Here is a 17,379-nt window from a genome sequence, read left to right on the forward strand (position 1 = left end):
TTTTTTTTGAGAAAGACTCAGGGCCTCTTTGGTCGCTAACTGAGTGAGCTCAGTGGCTTTTGTAAAACCTTCATAGCTGGATTTATTTCAATTTTGTGTCAAAAAGCTTTATTTTCATTTTACAAAATGCAACCTCCACATTTTAAGCCATGCCACAAGGATAACACAAACTACTTATATATATATACATACATACATACACATATACATATACATATATATATACTAGCACAAATGCCCGTGCGTTGCAACGGGAGAAACAAACTCATGCATAGCCCTGATGAGTCATCTTTGTTGCCATTTCTCTTGTGTCATCATGATGGTGCTGACTTGCCAACCTATTACAACAAATGTGATCAATCCCATGGCGGTGAGGTTGGTTATCACATTCTACCAAGCCGATTTCACAAGCCTCTTCTTACACCGGCTTATAGTTTCTCGTGCGTTGTAACCGTCACATACATCTTCACTTCAACACCAGTTAGGTCTTAACGAATCAGGCGACACAATTCCTTCCCAGTGCACATAATAATATAATTATTAATACAAATTAAGTTACGCCGGGAGGATAGACATCAATAACTTGAGTCAACATAAACTGGATACACTTCACTGTCGCCACCGTCCACCTTCTTTATCTCTAACATGAACTTGGGCATTTTTCCGGCAGCAAACTATGGCTTGTTCTTCCGCCATGGCCATCTAACCATAGTTTCTAAAACCGAAGGAGCGGCTCACCGGTTGGACCGCCGGCTCATCGGTTCATTCACGACAAAAAAAGAGAATATTTAAGTTATTAAAAAACAACCATAGATTGAATGAGTATGCGTAATATTGGATGTAATCCATTAAACTATGACAAAGTGTTTATGGCCTAGTTGGTTATTGGTCCATTAGCGTTCATGGGCTAAGGAGAACGGTTTGACCACCACTTGGCACACCATTTTGCAAATATTTTCTTGGATTTTTATGAAGTCTTAAAAAACACGCAGGGTGTGGGTTCCCATTGGCTGCAAATTATAAGTTGTTAACTTGACATTTACAGTGCCCTAAAAAATTGTACCTCATTAACAAATTATAATATGGCCAAAAGCATAATTTATATGGACCTCCCAGCCCTAGGACATTGAAAACATTACCATGAGATTCGAGGAAACATGGTTTGCTTGCCAAGAGCTCGTCCACAGCTAGCTTTCTAATTCCAGCGGAATTTATTTCTTCTTTTAAATTCCTTACGTTTTTGCCTAATAACAGGGGAATTTATCTCCTTCCCTTCCAGCAATTTCCTTTTTCTTCTGCCCTGGCCTGCCATAGGGCGGTTCTGATCCTAAATTCTGTGTTGCCCCTCGTGACCGGCCGGCGGACCTTCCTTGATTGTGCAACTGTTAAGCTTTAATTATGGATGTCATTAGCAGCCCACAAATCACTCAAATCAAGCATCCTTTTAAGGACAAAGAAATCCAGCCCTACGATCCCTTCCTTTACTATAAAATCAAGGGGACTCCTGGCAATTATAATGCCCCCAAATATTTTTCTTTTTTTACGTGGCAGCCACACAATTTCAGGATCAATTCCTTGCTAGTCTCTATTTTCTGTGTTCTTTGAGTCCCATGGAGGTATGTTGATACTGCGAGCAAGTAGGGAACACATATAAATCGGTGCGCTACAATATAAACTGTCGAGATGGGATGAATTACAAATAGAAGTCAGCTCAGTTGGTTACGACAGGTTGCGTTGGTACTCGAGGTGTTGTCTTCGATTCCCCACCATGTGAACTTTTTTTACTTGATTTTACGAAGCCCACTCGCAGCCCATAAGTTGATGGACGCCCGCATTTGTTTTTTTGCCAAGATGGGCTTCGATCGCCCACACTGGCCCAGTCAAGCGATCCTACGAGCCAGAAACAAAAACATGAGCGAACCTGGGCAGCGTAAAAAAATAGTACCACCTCAGTTAGAAAAAAATATCATCAAAGTGGGACGAAATCAAGAGGGACGAAACCAAGAATATCACCTCCCTTTAATAGTAGGTATAGATATAGATATAGATATAGATATAGATATAGATATAGATATATATCTCCAATCTTTGTCCAACCACCTGGAAGATGAATCCTTGCAACTTAGGGCAACTCCAACGTCGTGACCCATTTGGTCCGCCGTGTCGTTTGAGTCCGTGCGGACAAAAACACGCCCCAACGCGATGACGCAAACGAACGAGCGTCGTTTTTTTTTGCCGCGACCCATTTCTCGCCCAAGCCAGGTTTGTATGGACGCAAACACAGCATGGACGCCCGCGACGCCCTCCCTTGTCCTCCCCTTGAAATATCCGTCGGTGTCACATCGGTCATTCTCCCTCCATCCACACTCCAAACCTCCACCCGTGCCGCCCTTGCTGTCGCCACCCACTTTCGGTCGCTTGGATGCTACCCAGGCCGCCGTCCACATCAACCCACTTCCCCACCCCCACGGCGCATCTAGACCCACTTTTGGCGGCATCTGTGGCCTCTGCTTATCATCGTCGTAGCACAAGAAGGGACGGTCTGCCACGGCCGCCAGGACCGTCCTCGCCTCCACTTCGACAGGCTTGCTTCCTGTATGGGAAGGGACGGGGCTCTTCACCGGCCGCTACTCATATTCGGATGAGTGAGTCCACATGCCTTGCATCATTTCTAATTTCATACAAAAATGTGTGATTGGGCAACTCGTATTCAATTTTAAAATGATTTGGTTGAGCATATGTGGATTCACCTTAACAACCAATAGATGTATTGGCTCTTTTTCTTTCAATATATTTGTGACAAATTAAAATTCATATGATTGTAAACTATGACATTTTTATTGTGATGTAAAAACTATGTGATTTATTTTGTTTCAAGCTAATTTACAGTCGGCAGGAATTCTGCGACGGATCCGCACTACTCGGATGCCGTCGAATATAAATCGCGCGGTTGCAGTTTCTCGCGCGCCAAGAAGCTCGCGGTCCGCTTCTCCGGGGCCGATTTTTCCTCCACGATCGTATCTCCCTGACCCGCGTTCCTCCCGGGCATGATTTTTTCTCCTAGTGCGCCTCTTCTTTTTGGCAAAAATAGATGGTCAAAGGTTGGACTCGAACTCAAAACTGCATGTTACACAATCAGGACAAGGAACCAACAGGTCTAGCCTAGCGGGAGAGTATCTGGTGCTACCACCCCTTAGGTGCTACCGTGATACGGGCTTCTGGGCCGTTGGATTTTCAGATCGGACGGCATCTAGGAGTGGTTGGATGTGCTGGACCTATGCATAATTTTTGGACTCCTAGTAGGCTTTTCTGCAAATGTTGCTGAGTTACTAGGAGCCGTCCGATATAAGAATCCGACGGCCCAAAAGCCCGTATCACGGTAGCATCTAAGGGGCGGTAGCACTGGATATTTTCCCCTAGCCTACCATCCATGGAAGATGATGTGTTGTTATCTATTTCTATACCACGCTGGACTATTTCTTCTCTACAACATCTGCCATTCCAATCCAGAACCTTGTGCTAGACTTTTCTTGGAATGAGGTGCATGGAGCTAGCCAACTCACCCATCATTAGTTGTTCTTAGTCCTGGCCATCTCAGGCCCGGCCTTGCCAGCCCACCCAGGCCCTGCCAGCCCACCCAGGCCCGGCCCTAAAATCCAGGGCCTAGGCCTGATGGGCTTGTCCGTAGGCCGGGCTTGGGCCTGAGTTTTGAGCCCACCAGCAGGGCCTGGATGGGTTTGGGCTTGGCATATTGGCATTTTAAGGAAGAGGCCCGGCCCACGGCCCTAAGCCCTAAGGGCTTTTTAGGGCTTTTTATCAAATGGATCGGGCTTGGGCTTGAAAAGTAGGCCCGATGATAGGGCCTGGGAGGGTCTGGGCCTCAGTTTTCTGCCATGGGATTTTTAAGGCCCGGCCCAAGCCTGGCCCGGCCCAGCCCATGGCCAGATATAGTTGTTCTCAATAGTGTTCAGATCTTTCTCCACCATCATGCTAACTTTGACACGAGGAGGGGGGTTAATGAAACGTATCCCGATAACCTATGTGTAAATACTATGTTAATAAACACACCGTAGACCTGATAACTTATGTACAAACACCGTGGTAACTATTATTAGAATTTCTTTTTTGTTAAAAAACCCAATATCTTCTGTGTAGATAACTTGGTAATATACGCACAACCAAGCTGGTAACTGACGTACAGACATCACGACAACTTTTTTGACTCGGGGAAAAAAGTTGTTCAAAAATATACCACCGGTGTTTTCTGTGTAAATAGCATGTAATAAATGCACAACATAGTTGATAACCCGCGTATAAACACCGTGGTAATTTTAGACCCGAATACAAAGTTACTGAAACAACCCCGGTTATTTCTGTGCAAATAGCACGTAAATACACTACAAAAAAAAGACACATCCGTGACATTTTGGGTCGAACGAAAAAAAATTCTGTCATACATATGACACTTCTATGACGATAATTGTGACAAAACCCGATATCATCATAGATGTGGTGGGCTCCTACTTCTATGACAAAAAATCATGACAGAAAATGGGCTTTTCGTCCTGGGCGGGCCAGAGACGCAGCTGCATGACATTCTTTGGGCCGTCCATGACGGAAAAAACCGTGGTAGAAGCGAGGGCGAGGAAAATTTCGGTGAGTTCTCGGTTACGGTGGGAGGTCGGGGGCCGAGCGAGATGCGCGTTTCTCTCATACACGTACGCGCGTGTGTGCGAGGCGTTGGCTCTAACTAAACCCGTGCGAGGCGTTGGGCTCTAACTGAACCCGAGCGATTGCACTGCAGGCTACGCGTTACTGAACCCGATCGATCGATCGATGGCTGTTAACTGAACCCGATCGAGCGATGCCTTCGCTACTGCTGCTAACTGAAGCCGATCGATTGGATGAACAGTGAGCGTTGCGGGGGGAGGGGGGATTTGGATGAACAGTGAGCGGTGGCGTTGCCTCTGGATGAACAGGATCCCGTGGTGTGGAGGGTTGGATGAACAGTAGACAGTAGAGGGGTGCCCGTTGAGGGGTGGTTGAACAGGACCCCGTGGTGTGGAGGGCTGGATGAACAGTAGACGATGGAGGGGTGGTTGAACAGTAGCCGGTGGAGTAGCACGCGGTGGAGGCTAGATGAACAGGAGCCCGTGGAGGCTGGAGGAGGTCGACGGTGGAGATGAACTGTATCCCGTGGAGTCCCGTTTTGCGGTACGCCACACGCCTCCCGATGAACAGGACCCCGTTTCGACCGTAGCGCTCCAACACAAGTTCATTTCGTCCGTTTTGCGGTACGCCACACCCCTCCCGATCAGCAGGACCCCCGTTTCTACCGTAGGAGGTCTGTTTCCTCCGTTTTGCGGTACGCCACACCCCTTCCGATCAACAGGACCCCCGTTTCAACCGTAGGAGGTCCGTTTCCTCTGTTTTGCGGTACGCCAGACCCCTCCCGATCAACAGGACCCCGTTCCAAACGTAGGAGGTCCGTTTCCTCCGTTCTGCGGTACACCAGGCCTCGTTTCCATCGCTTGTTCCGTCCAAGCCCTCCCGATGAACACGACCACGCATTCCGTTCCGATCCAGCCGGTTGGCTCCCACGTGTTCCGTTGCCTCCCGATGAACACGACGCATTTCGTTGCCTTCCCGTGAACACGGCGCATTCCGTTGCCTCCTCATGAACATGACGACGACGTTGTTTCTTCGTTCCGACCCAGCCATGTACACGAGCCCTGGCCGTACGTATGCGCGAGTAGGCGTTCGAGACCCCGTCCGTATGTACGTACGTGGCCGTATTTTCTTTCTTGCACCCTGCCCGTCGTACGTACGTGTACATGCTACATACGCGCCTCTATTACGACACGTGCATGCCTCTACATCGACCAGTATGTACGTACACGTTCGCGACCAAAATGATAACGCTACGTAGGCTTCAGCCAGGTGGGTCCGACTGTCAGGCACTTCCTTGCGTGCGAAGATGTAGCTGGTGGGTCCCAGCAGTCAGGGGGGCGAATCGGTTTTTTTTTGCCCGGACGCACTTCCTTGCATGCGAAGACGTAGCTGGTGGGTCCCAGCAGTCAGGGGGCGAATTGTTTTTTTTTGCCCGGACGCACTTCCTTATGTGCGAAGATGTAGCTGGTGGATCCCAGCAGTCAGGGGGGCGAATCATTTTTTTTTGCCCGGACGCACTTCCTTGCGTGCGAAGATGTAGCTGTTGGGTCCCAGCAGTCAGGGGGAAATATTTTTTCCGTGAAATACGGTGACCCGTCCGGTGGGTCCCCGCTGTTAGGTGGAGGAATACTTATTTTGCGCGTAATAAGGAGGCACTTCCTTGCTGCGGCCGTGGACCCAGTGAAGAAAATATGCCCTAGAGGCAATAATAAAGTTATTATTTATTTCCTTACATCATGATAAATGTTTATTATTCATGCTAGAATTGTATTAACCGGAAACATAATACATGTGTGAATATATAGACAAACAGAGTGTCACTAGTATGTCTCTACTTGACTAGCTTGTTAATCAAAGATGGTTATGTTTCTTAACCATGGACAAAGAGTTGTTATTTGATTAACGGGATCACATCATTAGTTGAATGATCTGATTGACATGACCCATTCCGTTAGCTTAGCACCCGATCGTTTAGTATGTTGCTATTGCTTTCTTCATGACTTATACATGTTCCTATGACTATGAGATTATGCAACTCCCGTTTACCAGAGGAACACTTTGTGTGCTACCAAACGTCACAACGTAACTGGGTGATTATAAAGGTGCTCTACAGGTGTCTCCAAAGGTACTTGTTGGGTTGGCGTATTTCGAGATTAGGATTTGTCACTCCGAATGTCGGAGAGGTATCTCTGGGCCCTCTCGGTAATGCACATCACATAAGCCTTGCAAGCAATGCAACTAATAAGTTAGTTGCGAGATGATGTATTACGGAACGAGTAAAGAGACTTACCGGTAACGAGATTGAACTAGGTATTGGATACCGACGATCGAATCTCGGGCAAGTAACATACCGATGACAAAGGGAACAACGTATGTTGTTATGCGGTCTGACCGATAAAGATCTTCGTAGAATATGTAGGAACCAATATGGGCATCCAGGTCCCGCTATTGGTTATTGACCGGAGACGTGTCTCGGTCATGTCTACATTGTTCTCGAACCGTAGGGTCCGCACGCTTAAGGTTTCGATGACAGTTATATTATGAGTTTATGAGTTTTGATGTACCGAAGGAGTTCGGAGTCCCGGATGAGACCGGGGACATGACGAGGAGTCTCGAAATGGTCGAGACGTAAAGATCGATATATTGGACGACTATATTCGGACATCGGAAAGGTTCCGAGTGATTCGGGTATTTATCGGAGTACCGGAGAGTTACGGGAATTCGCCGGAGAGAAGTATTGCGCCTTATTGGGCCATACGGGAAAGAGAGAGGGGCTGCCTAGGGCAGGCCGCGCGCCCCCCCATGGACTAGTCCGAATTGGACTAGGGGGAGGGGCCGCACCCCCTCCTTCCTTCCCTTCTCTCTTCCCCTTCCTTGTCTCCTACTCCTACTACTTGGAAGGTCTCCTAGTTGGACTAGGAAAGGGGGAATCCTACTCCCGGTGGGAGTAGGACTCCCTTAGGGCGCGCCATAGAGAGGGCCGGCCCTCCCCTCCTCCATTCCTTTATATACGGGGGCAGGGGGCACCCCATGGACACACAAGTTGATCTTCGTGATCGTTCCTTAGCCGTGTGCGGTGCCCCCCTCCACGATATTACACCTCGGTCATATTGTAGCGGTGCTTAGGCAAAGCCCTGCGACAGTTGAACATCAAGATCGTCACCACGCCGTCGTGCTGACGGAACTCCTCCCCGAAGCTTTGCTGGATCGGAGCTCGGGGTGCGTCATCGAGCTGTACGTGTGTCAAGAACTCGGAGGTGCCGGAGTAACGGTGCTTGGATCGGTTGGACCGGGAAGACGTACGACTACTTCCTCTACGTTGCGTCAACGCTTCCGCTTCGGTCTACGAGGGTACGTAGACAACACTCTCCCCTCTCGTTGCTATGCCATCACCATGATCTTGCGTGTGCGTAGGAATATTTTGAAATTACTACGTTCCCCAACAGTGGCATCCGAGCCTAGGTTTTATGGTTTGATGTTATATGCACGAGTAGAACACAAGTGAGTTGTGGGCGATATAAGTCATACTGCTTACCAGCATGTCATACTTTGGTTCGGCGGTATTGTTGGATGAAGCGGCCCGGACCGACATTACGCGTACGCTTACGCGAGACTGGTTTTACCGCCGTGCTTTGCACACAGGTGACTAGCGGGTGTCAGTTTCTCCAACTTTAGTTGAACTGAGTGTGGCTACGCCCGGTCCTTGCGAAGGTTAAAACAGCATCAACTTGACAAACTATCGTTGTGGTTTTGATGCGTAGGTGAGATTGGTTCTTGCTTAAGCCCGTAGCAGCCACGTAAAACTTGCAACAACAAAGTAGAGGACGTCTAACTTGTTTTTGCAGGGCATGTTGTGATGTGATATGGCCAAGACGTGATGCTATATTTTATTGTATGAGATGATCATGTTTTGTAACCAAAGTCATCGGCAACTGGCAGGAGCCATATGGTTGTCGCTTTATTGTATGAAATGCAAACGCCCTGTAATTGCTTTACTTTATCACTAAGCGGTAGCGATAGTCGTAGAAGCAATAGATGGCATAAACGACAACGATGCTACGATGGAGATCAAGGTGTCGCGCCGGTGACGATGGTGATCATGATGGTGCTTCGGAGATGGAGATCACAAGCACAAGATGATGATGGCCATATCATATCACTTATATTGATTGCATGTGATGTTTATCCTTTATGCATCTTATCTTGCTTTGATTTAACGGTAGCATTTTAAGATGATCTCTCACTAAAAATTATCAAGAAGTGTTCTCCCTGAGTATGCACCGTTGCCAAAGTTCGTCGTGCCCAGACACCACGTGATGATCGGGTGTGATAAGCTCTACGTCCATCTACAACGGGTGCAAGCCAGTTTTGCACACGCAGAATACTCAGGTTAAACTTGACGAGCCTAGCATATGCAGATATGGCCTCGGAACACGGAGACCGAAAGGTCGAGCGTGAATCATATAGTAGATATGATCAACATAAGATGTTCACGATTGAAAACTACTCCATCTCACGTGATGATCGGTTATGGTTTAGTTGATTTGGGTCACGTGATCACTTAGATGACTAGACAGATGTCTGTCTAAGTGGGAGTTCTTAAGTAATATGATTAATTGAACTTAAATTTATCATGAACTTAGTCCTGGTAGTATTTTGCAAATTATGTTGTAGATCAATAGCTTGCGTTGTTGCTTTCATATGTTTATTTTGATATGTTCCTAGAGAAAACTGTGTTGAAAAATGTTAGTAGCAATGATGCGGATTGGATCCGTGATCTGAGGTTTATCCTCATTGCTGCGCAGAAGAATTATGTCCTTGATGCACCGCTAGGTGACAAACCTATTGCAGGAGCAGATGCAGACGTTATGAATGTTTGGCTAGCTCAATATGATGACTACTTGATAGTTTTGTGCACCATGCTTTATGGCTTAGAATCGGGACTTCAAAGATGTTTTGAACATCATGGACCATATGAGATGTTCCAGGAATTGAAGTTAATATTTCAAGCAAATACCCGAGTTGAGAGATATGAAGTCTTCAACAAGTTCTATAGCTAAAAGATGGAGGAGAATCGCTCAACTAGTGAGCATGTGCTCAGATTGTCTCGGTATTACAATCGCTTGAATCAAGTGGGAGTTAATCTTCCAGATAAGATAGTGATTGACCGAATTCTCTAGTCACCATCACCAAGTTAGTAGAACTTCGTGATGAACTATAGTATGCAAGGGATGATGAAAATGATTCCCAAGTTTTTCATGATGATGAAATCGATGAAGGTAGAAATCAAGAAAGAACATCAAGTGTTGATGGTTAACAAGACCACTAGTTTCAAGAAAAGGGCAAAGGGATAGAAGGGAACTTCAAGAAGAACGGCAAGTAAGTTGCTGCTCAAGTGAAGAAGCCCAAGTCTGGACCTAAGCCTGAGACTAAGTGTTTCTACTGCAAAGGGACTGGTCACTGGAAGCAGAACTACCCCAAGTATTTGGCGGATAAGAAGGATGGCAAAGTGAACAAGGGTATATTTGATATACAGGTTATTGATGTGTGCTTTACTAGTGTTTATAGTAGCCCCTGAGTATTTGATACTTGTTCGGTTGCTAAGATTAGTAACTCGAAACAGGAGTTACAGAATAAACAAAGACTAGTTGAAGGGGAAGTGACGATGAGTGTTGGAAGTAGTTCCAAGATTGATATGATCATCATCGCACACTCCCTATACTTTCGGGATTAGTGTTAAACCTAAATAAATGTTATTTGGCGTTTTCGTAGAGCATGAATATGATTTGATCATGTTTATTGCAATAAGGTTATTCATTTAAAATTAGAGAATAATTGTTGTTCTATTTAAATGAATAAAACCTTCAATGGTCATACACCCAACGAAAATAGTTTGTTGGCTCTCGATCGTAGTGATACACATATTCATAATATTGAAACCAAAAGAGGCAAAGTTAATAATGATAGTGCAACTTATTTGTGGCACTGCCGTTTAGGTCATATTGGTGTAAAGCGCATGAAGAAACTCCATGCTGATGGGATTTTGGAATAACTTGATTATGAATCACTTGATGCTTGCGAACGATGCCTCATGGGCAAGATGACTAAGACTCCGTTCTCCGGAACAGTGGAGTGAGCAACTGACTTATTGGAAATAATACATATTGATGTATGCGATCCGATGAGTGTTAAGGCTCGCGGCGGGTATCGTTATTTTCTGACCTTCACAGATGATTTGAGCAGATATGGGTATATCTACTTGATAAAACACAAGTCTGAAACATTTGAAAAGTTCAAATAATTTCAGAGTGAAGTAGAAAATCATCGTGACAAGAAAATAAGGTTTCTACGATCTGATCGCGGAGACAAATATTTGAGTTACGAGTTTGGTCTTCAATTAAAACAATGTGGAATAGTTTCACAAATTCATGCCACCTGGAACACCACATCATAATGGTGTGTCCGAACGTCATAACCGTACTTTATTGGATATAGTGCAATCTATGATGTTTCTTACCGATTTACCAATATCGTTTTAGGATCATGCATTAGAGACAGCTGCATTCACGTTAAAAGGGCACCATCTAAATCCGTTGAGACGACACCATATGAACTGTGGTTTAGTAAGAAACCCAAGTTGTCATTTCTTAAAGTTTGGGGCTGCGATGCTTGTGTGAAAAAGTTTCATCCTGATAAGCTCAAACCTAAATCGGAGAAGTGCGTCTCCATAGAATACCCAAAGGAAATTGTTGGGTACACCTTCTATCATAGATCCAAAGGCAAGATCTTCGTTGCTAAAAATGGATCCTTTCTAGAGAAGGAGTTTCTCTCGAAAGAAGTGAGTGGGAGGAAAGTAGAACTTGATAAGGTAATTGTACCTTCTCCCTTATTGGAAAGTAGTTCATCACAGAAATCTGTTCCTGTGACTACTACACCAATTAGTGAGGAAGCTAATGATGATGATCATGTAACTTCAGATCAAGTTACTACCGAACCTCGTAGGTCTTCTAGAGTACGATCCGCACCAGAGTGGTACGGTAATCCTGTTCTGGAAGTCATGTTACTAGACCGTGATGAACCTACAAACTATGAGGAAGCGATGATGAGCCCAGATTCCGCGAAATGGCTTGAGGCCATGAAATCTGAGATATGATCCATGTATGAGAACAAAGTGTAGACTTTAATTGACTTGCCCGATGATCGATGAGTCATTAAGAATAAATGGATCTTCAAGAGGAAGATGGACGCTGATAGTAGTGTTACTATCTACAAAGCTAGACTTGTCGAAAAAGGTTTTTGACAAAGTTCAAGGTGTTGACTACGATGAAATTTTCTCACTCGTAGCGATGCTTAAGTCTGTCCAAATCATGTTAGCAATTGCCACAATTTTATGAAATCTGGCAAATGGATAAATAAAACTACATTCCTTAATGGATTTAAAGAAGAGTTGTATATGATGCAACCAGATGGTTTTGTCAATCCTAAAGGTGCTGACAAAATACGCAAGCTCCAGCGATCCATCTATGGACTGGTGCAAGCATCTCGGAGTTGGAGAATACACTTTGATAAGTTGGTCAAAGCATATAGTTTTATACAGACTTGCAGTGAAGCCTGTATTTGCTAGAAAGTGAGTGGGAGCACTACAACATTTCTGATAAGTATATGTGAATGACATATTGTAGATCGAAAATAATGTAGAATTATTCTGCAACACATAAAGGAGTGTTTGAAAGGAGTTTTTCAAAGAAAGACCTCGGTGAAGCTGCTTACATATTGAGCATCAAGATCTATAGAGATAGATCAAGACGCTTGATAAGTTTTTTCAATAAGTACATACCTTGACAAGATTTTGAAGTAGTTCAAAATGGAACAGTCAAAGAAAGAGTTCTTGCCTGTGTTACAAGGTGTGAAATTGAGTAAGACTCAAAACCCGACCACGGCAGAAGATAGAAAGAGAATGAAAGTCATTCCCTATGCCTTGGCCATAGGTTCTATAAAGTATGCCATGCTGTGTACCAGATCTATTGTATAACCTACACTGAGTTTGGCAAGGGAGTACAATAGTGATCTAGGAGTAGATCACTGGACAGCGGTCAAAATTATCCTTAGTGGAATAAGGATATGTTTCTCGATTATGGAAATGACAAAAGGTTCGTCGTAAAGGGTTACGTCAATGCAAGTTTTGACACCGATCTGGATGACTCTAAGTCTCGATCTAGATACATATTGAAAGAGGGAGCAATTAGCTAGAGTAGCTCCGTGCAGAGCATTGTAGACATAGAAAATTGCAAAATACATAACGGATCTGAATGTGAAAGACCCGTTGACTAAGATTCTCTCACAAGCAAAACATGATCACACCTTAGTACTCTTTGGGTGTTAATCACATAGCGATGTGAACTAGATTACTGAATCTAGTAAACCCTTTGGGTGTTGGTCACATGGCGATGTGAACTATGGGTGTTAATCACATGATGATGTGAACTATCGATGTTAATCACATGGTGATGTGATCTAGATTATTGACTCTAGTGCAAGTGGGAGACTGAAGGAAATATGCCCTAGAGGCAATAATAAAGTTATTATTTATTTCCTTATATCATGATAAATGTTTATTATTCATGCTAGAATTGTATTAACCGGAAACATAATACATGTGTGAATATATAGACAAACAGAGTGTCACTAGTATGCCTCTACTTGACTAGCTTGTTAATCAAAGATGGTTATGTTTCCTAACCATGGACAAAGAGTTGTTATTTGATTAACGGGATCACATCATTAGTTGAATGATCTGATTGACATGACCCATTCCGTTAGCTTAGCACCCGATCGTTTAGTATGTTGCTATTGCTTTCTTCATGACTTATACATGTTCCTATGACTATGAGATTATGCAACTCCCGTTTACTAGAGGAACACTTTGTGTGCTACCAAACGTCACAACGTAATTGGGTGATTATAAAGGTGCTCTACAGGTGTCTCCAAAGGTACTTGTTGGGTTGGCATATTTCGAGATTAGGATTTGTCACTCCGAATGTCGGAGAGGTATCTCTGGGTCCTCTCGGTAATGCACATCACATAAGCCTTGCAAGCAATGCAACTAATAAGTTAGTTGCGAGATGATGTATTACGGAACGAGTAAAGAGACTTACCGGTAACGAGATTGAACTAGGTATTGGATACCGACGATCGAATCTCGGGCAAGTAACATACCGATGACAAAGGGAACAACGTATGTTGTTATGCGGTCTGACCGATAAAGATCTTCGTAGAATATGTAGGAACCAATATGGGCATCCAGGTCCCGCTATTGGTTATTGACCGGAGACGTGTCTCGGTCATGTCTACATTGTTCTCGAACCGTAGGGTCCGCACGCTTAAGGTTTCGATGACAGTTATATTATGAGTTTATGAGTTTTGATGTACCGAAGGAGTTCGGAGTCCCGGATGAGATCGGGGACATGACGAGGAGTCTCGAAATGGTCAAGATGTAAAGATCGATATATTGGACGACTATATTCAGACATCGGAAAGGTTCCGAGTGATTCGGGTATTTATCGGAGTACCGGAGAGTTACGGGAATTCGCCGGAGAGAAGTATTGGGCCTTATTGGGCCATACGGGAAAGAGAGAGGGGCTGCCTAGGGCAGGCCGCGCCCCCCCCCCCATGGCCTAGTCCGAATTGGACTAGGGGGAGGGGCCGCACCCCCTCCTTCCTTCCCTTCTCTCTTCCCCTTCCTTGTCTCCTACTCCTACTACTTGGAAGGTCTCCTAGTTGGACTAGGAAAGGGGGAATCCTACTCCCGATGGGAGTAGGACTTCCCTAGGGCGCGCCATAGAGAGGGCCGGCCCTCCCCTCCTCCACTCCTTTATATACGGGGGCAGGGGGCACCCCATGCACACACAAGTTGATCTTCGTGATCGTTCTTTAGCCGTGTGCGGTGCCCTCCTCCACGATATTACACCTCGGTCATATTGTAGCGGTGCTTAGGCAAAGCCCTGCGACAGTTGAACATCAAGATCGTCACCACGCCGTCGTGCTGACGGAACTCCTCCCCGAAGCTTTGCTGGATCGGAGCCCGGGGTGCGTCATCGAGCTGTACGTGTGTCAAGAACTCGGAGGTGCCGGAGTAACGGTGCTTGGATCGGTTGGACCGGGAAGACGTACGACTACTTCCTCTACGTTGCGTCAACGCTTCCGCTTCGGTCTACGAGGGTACGTAGACAACACTCTCCCCTCTCGTTGCTATGCCATCACCATGATCTTGCGTGTGCGTAGGAATATTTTGAAATTACTACGTTCCCCAACACCCAGCTGTCAGCCTCTCCACGTACAGTCCACGTCCGATGAAAGTCATTCCTTGACCACGTTGACCACGCCGCGCCGAGAGCACCACGGTGGTGGACGACGGCGAGGCCTAGGAAGGGGACGACTCGGAGCCGGGGAAGACGCAGCAGTGGATGCCCACGCGAAGAGGAGTACGAGGGTTCACTGGTTCGGCTGCGGTATGAGGCTGCTGTCGCCGCAGAATAACAGGGGGTGTGGGTGAGTAGAGGGATGGCCTGGCCAGCGGTGGAAGTAGTAGGGGGCGGTGAGGTCTCCGCGGCATCACAGCCGGCCACGGGGCAGGAGCACGCGGCACGACCGGCGCTGGTTTGGGCGGCTGGAGCAAGAAGACCAGAGGTTGAAGAAGCACTACGGCCGTTGGATGAACATCGTACGGTTACAGGAGCTAGAATCGTTCATATTGACTAAGTTGACAAAGCCCTCCGTCTCCTCAACTTGGTAGGCCCACAAGTCAGCCTCCCACTATGCTGGGTTCCAGCTAGTATGGGGAGTATTCATTTTTTTGTGCGTAATAAGGAGGCACTTCCGGTGGGTCCGAGCTGACAGCGGGGGGAACGTTTTTTTTATGAAATAAGGTGGCCCGTCCGGTGGGTCCCAGCAGTCAGGGGGAAACTTTTTTTTTTCGCGAAATACTGGTGGCCCATCCGATGGGTCCCTGCTGTCAGGTGGAGGAATAATTATTTTCCGCGTAATAAGGAGGCACTTCCTTCCGGCTGCCGTGGACCCAGCTGTCAGGTGGACCCGATAAGTTATGCACCCCAGTCCTGGTACTTTTCGTGAGGGAGGGGTGATGAAATATACCCCCCGTAACTTTTATGTGAATAGCACGGTAACTCACACATCGTAGACCTGATAACTAATGTACCCCAGTCTTGGTAAATTTGGTGACCGGATGGGGGGAGGGTCGTTGATGAAATATATCCTTGGTAACTTTTTGTGTGAATAACATGATAACTCATGTATCGCAGACCTGATAACTTATGTGCGCCAATCCTGGCAACTTTGGTGATGGTGGTGAGAGGTGGGGGAGGGTTTGTTGGTAAAATATACCTCCGGTAACTTTTTTGTCAATAGCAATGATAACTCACACATCATAGACCTGATAACTTAGGTATAAACAAGACGATAACTTTAGACCCGAATACAAAGTTATTGAAACAACCCCGGTTATTTCTGTGCAAATAGCACGGTAATGTATGCATCCGAAGCTGATAACTTAGGTATAAATACCACGGTTAATTTGACCCAGGGGAAAGAAGTTGTTGAAAACACATCTCTGGTCGCTTCCGCATAAATAATATGTTAATATACATATAACATAACTGATAATTTTACGGTAACTTTTGACCTATAAAGTGAACAAAAACATGTCAACATGAGATCTAGTTTCGAAGTACTCATCGCGATGGAATTTTTTATGCGAGAACAATTTTTCAATAAAAAACGACAGTTTGAGCTATAAAATATTTTACAGTTTCGAAATAGCGAGAATTTACAATGACAGGTTTCCTGTGCTCTACTACATTTGCATGTGGAGGGAATGTCGGAGGAGCCATTTGTATGCCCCGGTAATTTCCATGTAAACAGGACGATAACTGGCGTATCACATAGGTGATATAACTTATTTAGCCTAGGTCTGATAACTTTTGACCCGAAAAAAAAGTCATCCGAAACATACCAACATAGGATCTAGTTTCGAAGGTCTCGTCGCGGCGAATCTTTTATGTGAAAACGCTTTTTCAAATGGACCAATGGTTTGAGCTACAAAATATTATGAATTTTCGCATTGGGAAGAATCTTTGATGACATCATCAATTTTTTTTTGCATGTATATAATTAGTAGCTGCTAATTAACTGCTAAGGAAGAGTGGACACACAAAAAGAAAAAGGAAATAAGAAAAAGTTAATGCATGCATGCAAGTTAGGAAAGGAAGGAATCGTGTGGATGTGTTGCTTAACTTCGAGTCAACTGGAAGTTAGCAATGTCCTAAATATGTATTAAAGTCTAAAAGAATTGTGTAAATTTATCCGCCTACGATGAAGGCCATCCTAGGGAGTCCGATCAAGGTGCAGCTACTCAACACCAATACCACAGCGTAATTCCCCTAAAATAGCTAATCCAAACACAACTTCCTCCACATACTCTCAGCTCTCCAGCAGGTAAAGAGAGCGTGTCGGATATTCTCGCACTCTTTCCTCACAGGCTGGACAACAGGAAGGGACTTCTACATGCCGATTTGCTAACATAGTCGATGAAGGTCGAGTGGCTCGCCAAGGAGCAGGCCCGTGCGGCCGTGCCGCCCGATGTATGGTCGTGCTCCCGTCCTCGTTGTCCTCGTCCTCATCCGACGGCCGCAC

The sequence above is a fragment of the Triticum dicoccoides genome, chromosome 5B, assembly GCF_002162155.2.
Source record: "Triticum dicoccoides isolate Atlit2015 ecotype Zavitan chromosome 5B, WEW_v2.0, whole genome shotgun sequence".
Lineage (NCBI taxonomy): Eukaryota > Viridiplantae > Streptophyta > Magnoliopsida > Poales > Poaceae > Triticum > Triticum dicoccoides.